The 16,801-nt window shown below is 45.2% G+C and overlaps 1 protein-coding gene across 7 annotated transcripts in view; it reads right to left on the minus strand.

Annotated features, from left to right (window-relative positions):
* The window catches only part of PRR5 (proline rich 5), a 98,844-nt gene extending 82,374 nt beyond the window's left edge, over positions 1-16,470 (minus strand). Inside the window, exons 1-2 of one of the 7 annotated variants that reach the window (XM_074590749.1) lie at positions 16,252-16,470; positions 15,786-15,804 (exon numbers count right to left, since the gene is read on the minus strand). The gene's annotated coding sequence lies outside the window, so the exon portion shown is untranslated. Of the gene's footprint in view, positions 1-15,702; positions 15,805-16,251 lie in introns of all 7 variants that reach the window. The other 6 variants (XM_074590736.1, XM_074590743.1, XM_074590695.1 and 3 more) reach the window with 6 other exon arrangements.
* Between the last annotated feature and the right edge of the window lie 331 nt (positions 16,471-16,801).

A 16,801-nucleotide genomic window follows, 5' to 3' on the forward strand; every position in this document is an offset into this window, starting at 1 on the left:
TGGACTCAACTCAGCTATCATTTTGTGCTCCTGCCATCAATAATTTAAAGTCCTACAGCGTAAACATTAAGGAGCTTTAATGTCATCCCATCATCACCTCTCTGAACAGTTAAAAGAGACACATTGAGCTTCTAAATAATATTCAATTTTTCAGTAATGACTAAAGTGCAGAGCTATTCTTGGGGATTAACAACTGCCTGAATGGTCCTTCAGGCTCAGGAAGGCACACTTGCCAGTGACTAATCTCTGGAAAATCTCTATGATCATTAGTAATACCAGGAGAGGAAAAACAAAAATAGTGTTGTGCTGGATTTTTTTTTTATACTGGGTACACAAGGTATTTTTCCATTGATGTAAACAGATATTGTATTGGGACCCACATTGTTATGGGACACACACACCCCCCACTCCCCCACCGCGAAGAGCCTCCAGGAGAGGAGAGGTGGACTCCACACACACCTTGCACTGGGAGAACCCCTCAGACACCTTTTGAGTGCCTGACTAAGCTTTCAAGAAACATACCTAAAGCTATTCACAAAAGCACACTACACCCGTGGTATTTTTGTTTAGTTTCTAGTATTTGTTACCTTGAAGTCCACGTTTGCCCATTTGCCATGTTTCCACAGCCATAAATGCAAAATACGTATTCTTCACAAATAAAAGGAGACCATCTTCCACGTGCCCCTGGAGCTGGGACTGCCAGGAACTGTGCAGCCCCAGGTAGCAGATGGAGGCCCAGAGCTAATGAAGCATTTAAGCACATTCTTAACTAATTTTAAGCACAGAAGTAGTCCCGCCATTCCCCTTTGCTTCTAGACAACCTTTTAATGTTCCAAAACTGATCGCGCTGCATTCAAAGGTGTGGGATTTGATCCAGAAAAAGCATGACTACTGAAATTATGTTTAGCTCCCAAAATCTGGGAAAATCTTCGGTGGAGAGAAAGGATAAATGAGAGAGGAGAGGGAGAGGATACCTAAGGTTTTCCAACAGCTAGAGGCTCTGCCTCAGGGTAGTTTATTCTAACCAGGCTATTTACTAGTATTAATCTTCAGTGGCTTGTGTTCACAATGCAAGTCATTTGGCTGTCTGCACTGGCTGGAGAGACAGCAACCTGTCAATGGCAGAGCAGCTGCGCGAGTCGCAGAGGACAGATGGCGAGGACGCAGCTCAATTCTTTCCTCCCTATACTTCCCTCCTATAATTTTCTCTTCCCCCCCGCCCCGCTGCCCCCCGATTCTTTCGGTGGGGGGAGGGAGAGCTACTTGGACCTCAACGTGCTTGAAGAGCAAATTAAATTCGCCTTATAATTACTTCCTGAGCCTCTGTACTGGCAATCTGTCCTCACCCCAGACAGATGGCAACTGCTGCTCCACAGCTGGTCTGGCACCAGCAAAGCCAGCGGATGAATGGCAGGCAGGTGGGATGCTGTTTTGGCTCACCAGCTGCGAAGAAATCAAGGAAGAAAACCCAGCCTATGGGGTGAGAAGAGCGTGATTTGGAAGCATTCCTGCAGGATGGCTGGTGGTTTAATCAGAGAAAAATCTAATATATACTTGTCCATTAAGACTTAGACCATGCTAGCTGACTTGGGGCATTTATCGGAGGACTGAAGGAGACTCCTCACTGGTGCTGGCTCCAGCTATCTTCTCACTCCAAGGAATTCTTACCAGACCTCCTCTTTTTCATTAATTTAGAATGCGTATACATATATACATATGTGTATATATATGCATTTTAAGGTCTATTTCCATGTACTTCATGTAAAGCCTAATACAATGGTTCTGCTAATCATTTGCTTAAGTACAATCATAACCAAATAACTGCAACAGCAGCAATATCACTAAGAATCTCCCTTCATCATTCTACAGCCAGAATACAATGGCACTTCATTAACCATCATGGCAATGCTTTGTCCCAGCCTGCCACTGTTGTAAGCATACAAACATGAAAGCCTCAAGACCATCTTGAGGGCTAAAGTGGTATCAGCTGCACTTAAAAGAAACATCCTTACTACAAAAAGAAGAAAAAAAAAAAAGGAATCTTGATTCATCAATAATAAGAAAAACCTAAAACTTCTTCCCCATTCTCCTCTACTTGGTAAAAGCAACGAGTTATCCTGAACTACCCAACTTCTTCCTAACTTGGATAAAGTTCTACTCAACTTTAAACTTCTTAAAATAAGACCCTTTTCAGTCTGGGTGGTGGTATCTTCCTCTTCTCCATTTTAATTTGCCAGGTTCTCCTGAGGGATTTTCATTGTGATGTCTTCATTCCTACTGAAATTTCCATGACTGTTGAGATTTTTTACACATGAACGGATGGAGGGGTTTCTTTCCAGCAAAGGAAGAGTTACTGCCTGCTGAGAGACCACAAGCAACCTGCTACCTGGACCACGCTCTGTGAGCTTTGGGAACATGTACCAAGACACATGGACAAAACACTCACTCATAAATGAAAGCCCCAAGCGTTAGAGCCCCTCGCCAGGCAGAGGAGAGGAAAGGAGCTGCTCGAAAACCAATACTGGTTGAACATTTTGCAAACTAACATGTTAACCAGGCTCAGAGGAACGCTCCAGTTCTACCAGAACACGATTGCTACACTAATGTTAAATGGATTTATTTAAACCAGTCTAAGCTTCTGCTTCGATACTGTCGCACTGTGCAAACAGATCCCTTTGTGGATGCAAGCGGGAGGCGTAAAGCAGTCCCCAGCTCCAGCCATCCTTCCTGCCTGGGGCAGAAGGAAGATGAGCCGCACCAGCGCTGAGACTGCCATCCTCATTTAAGCATCTCCCCATTGAAGTTTAACCTGAGCTTTCCGATCTTGCCTGAAGTAGGTTAGGGATTGCTCACACAGCCTATTCTGCTAAGCAGACACATGTAAGACTAATTGCTGGCAGAGGGGCAGTACCAAAGAGCTGGGGCAAAGGGGGCCTCTCCAGATTTTAACTGGAAGCAGCAGTTTGCAAAGCGGATGGCAGTGCAGCGTCTTTGCTGTGCCTTATCTGAGTCATCCAGTAAAGTGCTCAGTGCAATTTTCTGCTGGTGCAAGAAGAACGCAAACCTATGAACTTTTTAAACGCTATTTCCACAACCCTTTTGTAAGCAGGTAACAACCCTATGCAAGTAGAAGAAGTCATTTAAAACCTGAACAAAACTAGTTCTTCAACAAAAGACTATATGGTTGGAGGATTTTCACGCTTCCATGAAAACAAAGGAAACACGGGAGATCCAGTATCACAAGTAGCTGGAGCGCAACACGATTTAGATTTCAGATCCAGCAGCACAACCCAACCAGAAGATCTTGCTACACATGAAATCAAACTTTGGGAAATCTTATGAAAACTCTGCATTCCAACAGCAAAAGTAGGCGATAACCAAAGAGAAGGAAGAATGTGGATATCAAGGAATATTGTGGAGCTTGTCAAATTTGTGCTGGTGGACGACACCACCTGGTAATTGCTTTGAGGATGAATTTACCTGGAGTCTTGTTTGCCACTGTTCTGCATTATACAGAGGCAGAAACACATGCATAACACTTCTAATGAAGAGAGAGAGAAGAGGCTTTTGCCAGTGCCACAGTATTTACACTGTAGCATCAGTCATTCCACTTATGGAAAAAAAAAGGCAAAAAGAAAAAAGTGCAAATCAGAAGAGAGAACCTGAAGAGCGATGGCCAGCTTTGGTAACGCTTACCTTCACTGGTTAAGAAACAGGTACATACGACGGGGAGGAACCACAAGCTGAGGCACGTGGCCGGCTGGGTGACTGAACCTATCCTCAGCCGGCATCTCTAACCTTTACCAAACGTTATCGCTCGATCTCTGCTGAATTAGCGGTAAGAGAGCACCGCTCCTCCACTCCTTCACAGCAGGTCGGAGAACAATGCTGGAAAGTTGCCAAGGGTGCAGACACTAAGAGAACGAAGAAGGGGAAACCCCCAAGAATCAAACCCCAAACCTGAAAGCTGCTCGAGAGACTGCACAAGCCTAAGCGTCGTTTCTCAGGCTTCTTACTCGGGGAAAACTCTCTCCAAGCTTCAAGGGCAATCACACCTCAATAAAAATTAACTACAAGTCTGAAAATTTTTCCTCCAAGCTTTATCAAGCAGGGTCCACCTACAAAATAGCATAAAAGCAGTTGCATTTAAGGCTTTTTTGAATTATTATTTGTTGGGGTATTTTTGCATTATTCTCAAGCTGTGGAGCCTCAGTCACAGACTCACAGACCAAAATCTGACTGAGGTAGGTGCTGTGGGAAAGCCGCACAAAAAAGATAATTAAGCATAAGCAAAAGCAGAAGCATATGTTCTCTCAGGATATGTTCTCAGCACAATCATTCATGGGTAACTAAAGAGCAGCTAAAGCATTTCCACATAATCTCATAGCAGCAAGCCAGACGACTCAAAAAATTCCTCCCTGTTTCCCTTCGTTTTCAAACTGTGAGGGAGAAAAAGGCTTTTACAAGACGCCACAAAAGGCTGGCGGACCCCATTTGTTTCACACAGCGTTGGTATCCGATTCTGAATACTGAAGACCTCACCGAGATAACTACAATGCAGTGGTCCCCAAGGAAAGATGGTCTGGGTTGTTGCTGCTCCATTCCCCACGCAGAGCCAACGCAGCTTTTTATACTCCTCAGCGCTTTATTTAAAGGTAATTAAAAAATTACTTCCCTGCCTCGAAATTAATTCTGAAGCCTCAGAAGAAGCCTACTATTAATATTATATGACTGCTATAAAATCCTGGGTTTTTTCCTTCGGTTTTTTTAGTTTATGTATACCCAGGAATGCCCTGGTTTTGTTGAAGTATTTGCGGGATGATGTTTGGTAGCTCTCATCTGTTAATTAAAGGGCAGGAGAAGAAAAATTTCTGATATGATAGTGATGCTCAAATAAGTGGAAAAAAAAAATAACATGAACAAAAATGACTCTTAAAGGTGAAAACCAAAATCTAACACAAGGGAAGGCTCCCTTCCCCACAGCCCCCACAGTGCATTTTCTTCAACGATGGAGCAGCCTGCAGGCAGGCCTTCAAGAGCTGAAATACTCTGCTGCCTTTCTAAGGTTGTGGGATTTGGCCAAAAGCCTACAGGTTTTGCTAAATAAAGAAATGCGAGAGCCCCTCTTACCTTGCCTGACTTACTACGGTCACGGAGACTTACAGGCTGCCCTGGATCTGACTTTATTATTAAAAAAAAACAAACACAACAAACCCAAACAGAAATAAAGAAGGGCATAGGCCCATTTGGTTCCCTTTTGCAGTAATTTTAATATCTTGAGAACTTGGGTCAATCCCCCCTTATACATATTTTTACCAAGTTTAACTTCCACCTTGGGAAAAAGCTGAGAAAAAGGAGGCGGCCAGAGGCTGGAAGAGAACGCTGAATCGCCTGGAAAATGAGAGATTAACACAGATGCCTTTGTGTTAACAGAAAACATACAATGAAACGCGACAGCGGAGAACACTGACAGGGGGCCATGAGAGCACAGCAAATAAGATGCTGCAGCAGTCAGCCGGCAAGCACACCAGAGATGGGGATTTTCGGTTCAGGAAAATGCTCTTCTCATTTCTATTTGAATATAAATGTCCTCTGTGGAACCAGAGGACTCTCCAGGCTTGGTATCCCCTCCCCGTAAGAGGAAGGCTCTTCCCCCAAGAAGGCACTAGCCACACTGACTCTTTAAAATAAACAGCTAGAATATCACCCTAAGGGCCGAATACAAAGGGGTTTTGGTAGCTGAACCAGAATTAGCTGAAACGAAGACCAGATTTCTACTCTCCGGCAAGGGCGGTGGCTTGACTCGGTGAGTTTTTAAACTGCTTTAGCTTCAGGGTGACTTCACATGGCCCAGGTTTTACTGGAAGGGAGGAGAGAAAACTAGGTGGTCATTTCCTTTCTGTCCTCGTTCCCTGCTGCCGCTGTCCCCCGTTGCACAGCCTTGCTAGGACAAGGCACAAGGTCTCAGCTGCATCAAGCAGTGCCGTGCCGAACATCCATCCATCTTCCACTTAGGTACCAGGGAGCTGCCCTGCCTTTCACTGTACCGAGGTACAGCCGGGCTGGCGAATTTGTATCCTCCCCTCAAGTTATTCCATGCATAGAGGCTGCAGTAAATATTTCCCTTGTATTTCTTCAAGTTTGCAATATTTGCTCTTCCACTTAGTAGAAAGTAAAAGCCCCCAACATGACCTAGTACCCTAATTCACGTGGTCTTAATCTTTTAGGCAGTTGCACAGCTCCATTCAGTAAAATCAGCAACAGATAAACACAACCCCCGAGAGTAACAGGTTTACTCTAGTAATTTACAGTTCTTAAATAGAAGAAACTGAAAAGTAATCAGAGGGGGTGGGGAAGAAGGAGGAATGAGAAACAGGACAGCACACAAGACTTGGCTGTCAGCGCTGCAGGCATCAGCTACCACGTGAGATAGTACCGTTCGCATGGAAAAGCCCCAAGGAAAAGGGCACGTGGTGCTGCTTATAGATCGCGTTCATACCTAAAAACTCAACGCAAAATGAATCGATACCTTTAGCTGCTCTAAATGCACAGGCATTACTCGGCTTCTCCACACTTGTCCACATAAACCCTGCACTTAGATTTCTTACTCGAGTGCTCTCCCAGAATTCACCCAACTCCGTAACACGACAGCATAAGCCCTGGCTCATCACACCCTACTCAGCAGCTACAAAGCAAGCCATGAGCACCGAGACGTGTTTGCAACAGCACCGGACTCACCATTCCCAGACACCTCCTGCCACCACCCAAAGCACCACAACCCATTTGACTTCCTCTCGGTCAGTAAAAAACATGATAAATTAAGTACTAAACCAAGCGTTGGCCCGAGAGGGACATGCATCATGTCCTAAAGGTTTTGTACTTTGTTTCCAAGGAGGAAGATGGGGGTTTTGCTGTAGAGTCAGCAAAACAACAAGGTGTTTTTAAAACGTAAGCAAAGTGAGTTTCTCAAATTTCCCATGACTTTGGGGACGCTGACCAAGGGCACCACCATCTTTCAGCTTTATTCCAGCACACCATTCTGTGTTCCTCAGAGGTCAGAACTGTCTTCCAATTCCACTAAACCCACTGTTATTCCCTGTTCTTTAATCAATCAGCTTAATAAATCTGCTCCATTACTGTCTCATTTGTAAAGACAGCCAAGAGACTGTGGAACACAGCAAATGCAGAAATTTTTAAAAATAAAAGGCAGTGGGGGGGAACGTAAGCAAATTGCTTTTATTTGCTTCTATCTGGGATCTCTGAACGTGTGCACGGAGCTGCTGGGGCCAGCCAAAGCAGCAGCAGTGTTGCCTAAGCTGCCCACGCACCCCCAGGAGGGGTCCTCCTAATCCCCGTGGCCATCCGAAACCACAAAACGCCTCTAGACTTTGTATGGGATCGTACAGTTGTAGAGAGTTGGGTCATACACAAAGATCAAACCACAGGGGATCCTGCCCCATGTTATGTAAATACTGCTTGGTAGGACTTGTGGATAGAAAGCCATTCTGAGCTCTTCAGGATTCTGCCAGAAATATCTCATCAGGCTTTGGAAAGCTCAGGTTGAAAGAGTAGGAATTCCAATAGGTGTGTCAGCTGTTTCACTGCACGTAGCATTCCTCACATTCTGCATGACAGCATGAAGCAAAGAGCCTTAAAGGATATGACCTAGCAGCGTAAAGCCGCGTCCATCCTTCCTAGCGCCTGCTGGTGATGGCATCACCACACAGAAGCCACCCAGGGTCTTCTGGTCATGCCTTCTCCTGGATCAAAATAACGGCAAGCCTCATGCACTTTTTCCACCAGCTGTGTCAATGACAGAAAGGCAACATCTAGATACCCAATGTGTCTTTCTGGGAGTCACATTCCATTTAATTCCCCGAACAAGGTTACAGGGGGCACCAGGGAGGACACACCACAAAACCTGCAGAGTGGTGGTCACTGTTTTCGGAGCAGCAGATCCACCTTCATGCTCCGTCTGTTAAACATCGTGCGTCTGTGTGTGTATCTACATATGTCTCTGTACGTATGAGCGCCTGTATGGAAAACCAAAGGAAAACCAAGGAACGCTTAGAAAAGAGTCTAGTTCAGTTAATGGCGCTCTGACTTCCCCAGGCTCTGCCTCTGAATCTCTGCCGCCTACAAAAATCACCCTCCGGGCTAAAGTCTTCAAAGGGTACCGAGTGATCCACATACAGTAGTTTGCGCTCAGCAGTGCAACGACTTCTAATTTCAACGGGCTTTTATCATTCTTCTTGCCATCACACATTTTAGGGCTAACAAGGATCCTCTGCAATTCAACCATTTCTGGGGGAAGCAGAACATCCTTTTTCACAGGATTACGCGATAACAGAAAATCTTCATTTTTAGTTGTGATTTTCATCTCCTGTTGTTTAACACTAAATAGAGAAGCGGTTGAAAGAAGCCAGCAAACAAGACAGACAACAGGAGGGGCACATTTTGCCTAAGCATTCATCAGCCCATTTGCTCGAATGAGAGGAAAAGCAAGGCAAAGAAGAGAGGAAAGTGCATCATATTTTTGCCCGAGCACACAGATGAAAGGCAGGCTTTATAAACTTAAATTCTTTACAGCTTCCATCAAGCACAAGGCTTGTTTCTGCAGTAGTGGTGCTCAGTTTTAAGTTGTTTTCTCCCTAAGCTGGAGATTTACCTTCTAGGATATCTAAAAGCTGCTAAAGTGGCAACTGAGAGTCTGGAGAGGTCTCAGTACGGATCAGTTAAGAGGAATCGCCCTCATGTAGTCATAGAACAAAGCGTTAATGTGCAGGGCAGGGACTGCACTTTGTTTTGTGTTCGTACTCTGCCTAGCACAGGGTGGTCTTAGCTCCTTAACCCAAGGGTTTTAAGGCAGAAGAAAACCCAAGTCACCAATAAACAGTAGATCCTAAGGCAGATAAACGAGGGACTGGAACTATTTGTTAAAAAAGCATGGCAAAGGCTACCAGAATTAGCATCTACAGAACGTTCCATATGCTACAAAATAATTATGAGGGCCGGGATTAAAATGTGAATGATCAAGAAACCTTCATGGGAATTCAAGAAAGACCTCGATGTGTTCAGGGGGAAATAATAGCTGTGCAATTCAGTTGCATCTCTCATTAAACATTGTTAAAAACTCCATGAAAGGGAAATGAAGTTAATTGAATTTAAATCAGCTAATAAATATTCTTTTGGATACTCTTTTCCCAGCAAAAGAGTAAAAAGGAAGGATGCCAGCAGCATATTATCAATGCTAAAAACTTGACCCTAAAAACAGCAAAAGGAAGAGGAATTTACGACACAGGAGTATGCTAAGCATAAACCTTGCATCTGCTCCTAGCTGAGACCATTCTTCAAATTAAATCTTCTGGTAAACTTTGAGAAATGCTTGATGACTGTAACAAGGTCTACACAGTGCTGTAGATGGGAAAAATTTATCTTCTAACCTGCATTAATATTTTCTGTGCTGTCTGTGTAACTGCAGACAATTCTGGTAGTCATACAAACACATACTTAAGCCTGAATATCTCCAGGAAATTGTTTAATAATGACAAATGAGCAGAAGTCATGCAGAATAAAATGGAAAATCGACTCATGCTGGAATTAAACATTACAGAATTAATTTGGGAAGCATGCTGTAAAGCCAGACTTGATCCACGCAAGCAAATCTCACAAGTTTGGGCCAACATCTGGCTTCTTATCTGAACTTTCCAAGCTGCTTCTCAGTTATACAAAATTGGCTTGGGTATTTTATAAGAACAAGCTCTCTCAAATTTTCCAATACTTTCTATCTTCAGAGATGCCAGAATTACCACAAGAATGTCTTTTTCCTGGCACTTTGAATTGGACTGATTCAGACCTCACATAGGATACACGACAGGGTAACTTATACAAGGGACAAAGCTTTATTTAGGAGTAGAGGTTTTGTTATGCCAAGCCAACCCAATCATCTGTTAAATCTCATAACCTGCTGACAGTGGCTTTGGCCTAGTCCTCCAAAGCAAAAAATTAAAATAAATTTAAATAAAACAAACAAGAAAACCCCACCGCAAACCCCAGCAAAACAAACAAGCAAAACCATGACCACTAACCACCAGTGGAGCGCTCAGGAGTCAATCGAGACTCTCTGTGTGTAATCCTTAGTGCCTTACTTTAAAAAGTAATTGATACTGTAAGCCCAAGTCATATCTATGAACTAACGCAGCCAACAGTGGGTGTTCTGCTTACAGGGACAACTAGATGCAAACTTAATTTACTCATTGGAATCAATGAAAATTGCCAAATTCAACCAGTTTGCTGGTATTTCTCTAGATCAGGATATAAGTAGTTAATCAAAGGAAAAGGAGTGGCCCTCCATTCTTCTTGGAGAGAACCTTAACAGAATATTTTACAGAAGATTGATATAGTGGCGAAAAGAAAACCAGCAGTACTGGCTTATGGAGGGGCCAGATGAGCACATCCAAGCTGGGTTAATGCAGTTTCTGGAAGAATGCTTAACTTCTCTCAGTGTTCTAATGTCCTTTGCAATCAAGACAACAAAATTTCATAGCTTCTTTTCTTCTGACTTTCCACTTCAAATGGACAACACAGAAAGTAAGAACCTAGTACCAAGTCACCAGATGAAGAAATTTTGGGACTCAAGTTACACTTAATCAAAGGAGAGTCATCCTTAAGTCAGCGTTGTAAACGTTTGTCAATGTTTTCCATGCCTACCGTCCAATAAACCATTCATGCTGAAGACAGTCAAGCTGCCTCCAATTTTTAAAGCAGCCACTACGAATCAGAATAAAAATATTCCTCCCTATCTAGCAACAACATACCATCTTGGAGCACCTGTTCTGCAGTAAGACCATGCCTAATTTACATAAACTCTGGTTTATTCTGGGATACAACAAGCAATCCAGCGGAAGAAAGATTACATGTTAGGACATCAAACCACACGGGAGAGACACGTTATTGTACTATCATACGTCATACTATTCAGTGGTCTTTTTAATCAGACTTTTTATGAACTGACCCACCTCAAATCTGAGGAGAGGAACAGGACAATAATCAGTAGGGTACAGTAATACGATGAAACTAATTAAGTTCAAAATTGCAACCTCTTTACATTCTTGGATCGCATTGTAAAAGACAGCTTAAACCGAAATAAATTGATTAAATCCAAACATAAGCAAACATGAGATCTTGGACTGAAGAACTGCTGGAGCTGACCCAAAGCAGCAGACTCTTCCCTGACTGTGGAGCATTTTGGATCACGGCCCTCGGCCCTTCTAATCTGTTTGGGCATTGCCTGCGACTTCAGCAGAGCTGCTCACCCCTTTGAAGTTGCTGTTCACATTTCAGTAAGTATGCAATGTTGTGTCTATTACAGGAGTCAGCAAAGGAAGAGGTACCTACTGTCCAAAAATATCCTTTGGATTTTTTTGCCGATAATGGCTGGAACTTGAAGCAGGAAAACACCCTGAGCCTGTTGCATTCTAACTTTTCCTCAAAAGGAGAATTCAACATGGACCCAAGGACACAAAATAACAGAGATAACATAAACCGAGAAATATTTCTAGCCCGGCCTGCTGTGCTCACCACAGGAAAAGTGTCTTCCATCACATCCTCCCTCACCGCGTGACCAGAACAACATAGGAGACGCTACAACATTTGTTTTACAGAATAATGGCATGCATTTCAGCTGCCAGCAAGGTAAGCGTTCGTATTTTCCTGGCTCACGGGCTCCTATGAGTTAAAGATGGAATAAGATCTATTAATTCGTTTCCCTCCCCGTCAGCATCTAATCCAAGCTAGCAGAGCATGACTCCGTCCCTTCCAGCAGGCCACACAGGGGAGTTGAGAAGCTGACTCCAAGCAGAGGAGCTGGCCTGCTAACTGAAGAGCCTTGTTTCTAAAACCTCCATCCTAATCCGCAGACACAGTTCAGCCAGGGGAGGTGTGACCCTGAGCTGCCAGCCCTGCAGAACATTTTCCAGGGCTCTCTACGAGCTTTACAAAAGCCGCCATCAACAACGCTACCGGCATTTTTCATGGAAGATTATTTACCTTCATTCCATCAAGAAGGTTTTCTTGATGTTCAAGTCACCTTCTCTATTGCAGCCCATTAAGTCTTGCAAAGGTTACGTGGCTACGTCTTGAGTACCCACACTTGAAATTGCTGGTATCTCTGCTTCTTAGATAATCTGGTGACATTAAGCATTTTTAATCATTCCTCAGAAATCAGTCCCTTTGCTCTCCTCACCAGCTCTTTCCCTTCCCTTTCAAACTTTCAAAGGGCAGGTGTCCTACATTTAAGGCAGGGAGGCAGATGCATCCACACTGCCCATGTAAAGCCTGTTATTCTTCCATTCATAACCAGGATATCACGGACAACTGAGCTGCCCTGTACTACTGCGTCACTGCAGCAGCCGTGCCCGACTGCAGGCCCTCGGTTTGTTTCAGCCCTGGGACTTTGCCTGTGCTCTTTCACACCCAATACACACTTTAACCTACCGTTCATCTTCTTTTCCCTTTTCCATCCCTCAGTCTCCTTAGATTGTTCTGCACCGTTGGACTGTCTGCAGAGGCAGAGTTCATTGCCAATAACTGCAGACACCCAAGTTTTACACATGAAAAGGTATAATGCACTGAGCTCTTCTGATGCCTTTCATGTTTTTTCCTCAGTTGTCACCACCCTGGCTTCTACATCATGCCGCCACTGAGCATAAATACGTTTCACTCTTATACAGGAGCTGCATCACCAAGTTTCCCCAAAAGACCTGCTGCTTCGTCTGCTCGCACAAGCGGCACAAAGGGTACGTACCTCCCTGGTGATACCCAATATCTTTCGGATCACAACTGTGCCCCGAACCACTCGTCAGCCTCCCAGGCAGATTGAATTTCAGCCTGAGCGCCACAAAGGAGTATATTGTGGCTAGCTGAAGGGCAGGGAGGGATTTGGGGTTTACAGTTCCTGTGAGTCTTCCAGCAGTCACAGGGTAATGTGACAAAAAGTAAACATCTTTCAATGATGTCCCGTTTTTTTTCTGCACCTGTCTCTGCTTCAGATCCATAATCACTACAAGAAACAATCTTCAGCTCAATTGTCCGAGCAAGGGAATGCCCGGCATCGTTATGTGGCATTTTCCAAGTCAGCTGTCAGGTTGCATTTAGCATTCTGCACTGGTCCTACAGTTTGGCTCGCCTGGAAATTTTAAATGCAAATGTATTAGCGGGGTGGCATGAGAGAACAATATCAGAATTTTACCTCACACCACAGCTCCTCGCTCGGCTCCATTCGACTCCCTTTTCCTCCCTCCCATACACACAGATTTGCAGCTGCTAAACAGAAGGCTTAAACAAGAAAATCTTTACCTACTTTTTTTCCCCCCCTATTGAAAGACTTTCCCTGGCCCTTCTGCTTAAAGAGACCTAAACCACAGTTTAAATAATGCTTTAAGGTCGCCTACGACTCCAACACGAAACACAGAGCAGGCAAGCAATTTCTTTAATAGCGGGGAATAACAGCACTTAATTCAAATCATCCCCATACAGTATTTTCCGTCTTCCAAGGGCTAGAGATGCACTAGCTAATTAATCGCCTTTTTCTCCACACCCCAAACTCGCCAGTCTTATCCTAAGAAACCAGAGGGAAAGCAAATGCCATCGAGAGGACATGCTTCTGGACAAGCATTTGTCATTTTCTTCTCTTCTTTGTCCTCAGTGTCAATGAGTCCCGGGACACAGATGTAGGCAGATAATTACAAGCTCTCATAATTCAACAGCTCCTCGAGAGGCTGTGGCCAGAGCTATTGGAGAGGCATATTTTTCATTGACCTTAATATGAAGGCATTTATCCAGCAGTGATGTTGAAATGTTTCAAACACTGTTAAAAGATAAGACCCAGACCTAATTGTTTCCTTTCTGGTGCAAGGATGCTCTTGTCCATGTGCGGGACCAACCGCTTTGGTAAATCCAGGCACAACCTGAATACAGCTCAGCAGCTTGCGCTGAGCTACACAAAATCAGAATGCATTCTAAAAATTATAGTGCCACTACTGCGTAGCAAAAAAGCACCGATTTTCCCTTAAAGAACAGCTTTTTAGTTTGCATTTGTGGTTTATTACCAAACACACATGCAAGAGTGATACTTTGAAGGAAAAAATAAAGAAGTAGGCCAGAAGGTCAGTGGCTACGAATGGTCAGAGCCTCCAGCTCTGGACCAATCTACCTTGTTGCAGTTAATATCCATTACAATATTTAACTCTATTGTTGAAACGGGAAATACTATTTTTAGCCATTACCTGTTATTTTTGTTCAAAGATTAAGTACCACTTACAGTTCTATTACCAATTGTGCATTTTATCACATGTATTTATGGAGCTGTTCATTAATCCCACTGGCATTTACATTAAAAAAACCCCAACAATTAAAGCAATTTTACTGGCTTTCTTCATTGTGGCCACTTTTTATAACTATAATTCTATCTGTCATAAAAATCAAAAGGAAATGCCTTTAGAATAGAAATGGGGGGAGGTATGACTGTAATGCAAGGACCAGATTTTTTGAAGTGCTTGGGGCTTGATTTTCTTAAGTGTTGAAGACTCAAAACTTGGCTTACACGGAGGTCCCCCAAAGAACTCTGGATACAGAAGTTTGCGAACTGAAAAGAAAGACTCGAAAATCTAGCAATTTACTCTGGAGCCTAAACACAGGCCTAGAAGTGCTTAAAATCTGGCTCTGTCTTGGGTGATGAGTACTTTTGGAAAGTCCTCTTACTCTGTCTGCTTTGCAGTGTCTTTTTACTGCGTATCCACTGGGAACGTGTCTTAATTCCATATTCCTTCCAGAGTCTTCCCCTAATTGGATTATTAATGAGAAAAAGAAAGATGAAGCATTAAGTCATTCAATCAATGGTGTATATTATAAATATGAAATCCCTGTCAATACACGTTTCATAGTAAGTCACGTATTAATAGACTATCGTAGAGAAAACTAGGGTTATACGCAGAATTCATCCTACTCCCAGAACTAAGTTTTAGATACACATAGCTTTGGCGATGGAAGAAGTTATGAACAAAGAACAGTTTTGCTGGGCGGTACCACAGCTCTACATCCAACTATGCACTAGATGCCAAGCGTACCCATTATGCTACAGCTGGCCTGTATCGAACTATTCCTTTTATTCAAATTGAAAGAAGGCTGCCTAATCATCACCTAATAGTCTTCTTTTTCCTAAAAGCTAATAGGTGTGCGAGACAAGAGAAATGAAAAGCATTTATCTTAAATGAAGCACCAAAATTTAGTTTAGACCCATCTTTCCATTATTAATCAACATGCTGGTAAATGCAAAAACTGATTGTTTCCTGCAATTTAAAATGAAATGTTTAAAAGTATGCTGGCTGGAAGTGATGAACATTAGAAAAGCTAAATCATTTCCTCGATCCTTTTCCTAAGGCTGCCTCTCTTGTTGCTTCTACAATGCTAAAACGCCGGCACACATCCAACTTAACGTATTCTTGAAGAAAACGAAGACACCGGACCTTCACCAATGACCACTTACGAGCTGCCAAAATTAACAGCGACTGCACGCACGCAGACAAAAATTGAACCGGGCAAGCCCACCTTCTACAAAAGCCATCAGAGACCATACGCTTTGGGGTGGAAACATGCAAAATCATTCTACAAAAAAAAAAAAAAAAAAAAAAAAAGAATTCTTACTCATGCATATAGCTCTTACTTGCGTAAATAAGGCTTACGGCAGTCAACCCACAGGAATCACATTTAGAGTCAACTCCAGTTACCTGAGATAGCTATTTCAGACTGTAAAAAAAGGAGATGAGCGTCTGCACAAACACGAATTTAATATTCACCCGGTGTGCAAAAACCTGCCAGCCCGAAGTCTAGAATCAACAGAAATCACCCCAACGGCTACAAGGCGCCTTATTCCATCGCCCTTCACGGGAATAGGCAGAGCCGGGAGCCCACCTCGGACCACGGGCGCCGCTCCTCTGCCGCCTCCCCTCCCTCAACACGGCCCCCCGCCGCCCCACGGCCCCTGGGTGCCAAGAGGGGGGTCCCCGCCGCCGCTCCCCAGGCCCCCCCACCCCCCGCAGGCGCCGTGCCCCCCCGCGGCGGGGGGGACACGCAGGGACAGACCCGCTTTCCCTTCCCCCGGGCTGGGCGCGGACCCAGGCGCAGCGCCCGGTTCCCCCAGACCGAACCGCCGGGGGTGCGCGTCTGCCCCCGCCGCAGCCGCCCCCCACTCACCGTGCGCGACCCCGGCCGCCGCGGGAAGGAGCCGGAGGCCCGCCTCAGGAGGGTGGAAGGGGAGGAGGAGGAGGAGGAGGAGGAGAGGGGGAGGGAGTATCCGCCGGCCCCGCAGCGGAGAGGGAGAGGGGCCGGGACCGGCGCTGCCGCCCGGGGCAGCGGCGCGATGCACAATGCGCGGCCGCGGGAGCCGCCGGCGGGGCGGGGCGGCCCCGCCTCACCGCCGGGAGGGGCAGCGGCGGGAGGGAGCCAGGGGAGGAACACGACCACCACCCCCACCCCCCCCCCTTCCCCCTCGAAACCCCGAAACCGCCCAGCCGCAGACCCCGGCAGCACCTTCCCTCCCGCGGGCGGCGTCCCCCCCGGCCCCCCTCCGCCCGGGAGCGGGGACTCGGCGGCGGGTAGCGGCGGGTCCGGTGCCAGCGGCGGCCGGTTTGGGAGCGCTGAGCTCGTCGGTGCAGCCTCCCGAGTGGTTTTGCGGAACAACCGCCGAGCCGAAGCCTGGCTGATGAGCCCGCTCCAGCGAGCTGCGGGGTTGCGGCTGCTGAAG

The sequence above is a fragment of the Larus michahellis genome, chromosome 1, assembly GCF_964199755.1.
Source record: "Larus michahellis chromosome 1, bLarMic1.1, whole genome shotgun sequence".
In the NCBI taxonomy this organism is placed as follows: Eukaryota; Metazoa; Chordata; class Aves; order Charadriiformes; family Laridae; genus Larus; species Larus michahellis.